Below are 1,644 nucleotides of genomic sequence, written 5' to 3' on the forward strand. Positions count from 1 at the left end.
GAGTTAATTATGAAAGTTAGGGCATTGTGTTTAAGTGTTTTATGTTAAATTGTGGAAAGATATTGTGATTATTGCTTAAAAATTATGATTTATTAAAACTTTGAAGTGTGTGTGAGAGAGAGAGAGAGAGAGAGAGAGAGAGAGAGAGAGAGAGAGAGAGAGAGAGAGAGAGAGAGAGAGACCCTGTTTACCTTAACACAGATAATGATGTATAATCCACACCTGAGACAGCCACACATAATAACATGCAAATACCTGCTGTGTCACCTGGGGAGTGTCTCTCACGCCTACCTTACATCAACTACAGCCTAAAGTAACCTAACTTAACCTAACCAAACCTAACCCTAACCTAACCTAATATAACCATAACCTAACATAACCTAACCAAACTTAACCTAACCAAACTTAACCTAACCAAACCTAACCTAACCTCAATTCAACATCACTAAATATAAGCCCAGAAGAGAGTTGCCGTGGAGGAGTGTGTACGCTACTCATCTCCTCTCTAAGACTAGCTAGTTCCATCTTCAGGGCGCCCCCAGTCGACCCATATGTTAATGGACACCTCATCCTTCCTCCCTCTCACCCTCCCTCTCATTCCCTCTCACCACCCACTGTTTTCCTCACTACTCCTCCCCACCTTCTCACCCTCTGTCTCTCACGCCTTCTCTCCCTCCCTCCCACCATCCCCTACCCTCCCTCCCCCTCCCTCTCACTTTCTCCCCCTGCCTCTCACCCCTCCCTCTCACCCCCTCTCTCCCGGGTCCGCGTGGAGGAAAAATTAATTAACTCTGGGAAGTAATTACGTCAGAGTGAGAGAAATTAATGTTTTTTTTCCCCTAGACGAGCGGCCGGGTGAGAGAAAGTGGAGAGAAGGTAGAGAAAGAGAAGAGAAAGTAAAACAAAAAATTATAATGTGGAGAGAAAATAGTGAAAAATGGAGAGAAAGTAGAGAAAACGGAGAGAAAGTAGAGAAAACGGAGAGAAAGTAGAGAAAAATGGAGAGAAAGTACAGAAAACGGAGAGAAAGTAGAGAAAATTGGAGAGAAAGTAGAGAAAACGGAGAGAAAGTACAGAAAACGGAGAGAAAGTACAGAAAACGGAGAGAAAGTAGAGAAAACGGAGAGAAAGTAGAGAAAACGGAGAGAAAGTAGAGAAAACGGAGAGAAAGTACAGAAAACGGAGAGAAAGTAGAGAAAACGGAGAGAGATAGAAAAAGTGTACTAAATATTGACAGTATAGAACACAGAAGAAATATAATAGGAATAGATGAAAAGAAAGTTAGAGCGAAACCTCTCTCTCTCTCTCTCTCTCTCTCCTTTATCAAACATTCCTCTGCATGACTCAACAGAAGAGGCAGGCGTGCGTATAAACATTGCATTGTTTTTCTTAGTAGTGATAATGTTAGTACAGGTGACACGGGCAGGTTGAGACGATGTTGATGCTTCTTCCGGCCACACACAGCCTAATATAGTCATAGTTTAATACAGTCACAGCCTAATACGGTCACAGTCTAACACAGTCACTTACAGTACGTCTGCCTGTGTCTGACTTCATACTGTGAGTACGACAATTTGAGTACGGTTATTTCGGTACGGTAACTTTCAGAATATGTACGACGATTGCTTTCTTCAGTGATTTTTT

Source organism: Homarus americanus, unplaced genomic scaffold (genome assembly GCF_018991925.1).
Source record: "Homarus americanus isolate GMGI-L3 unplaced genomic scaffold, GMGI_Hamer_2.0 scaffold49667, whole genome shotgun sequence".
Classification (NCBI taxonomy): domain Eukaryota; kingdom Metazoa; phylum Arthropoda; class Malacostraca; order Decapoda; family Nephropidae; genus Homarus; species Homarus americanus.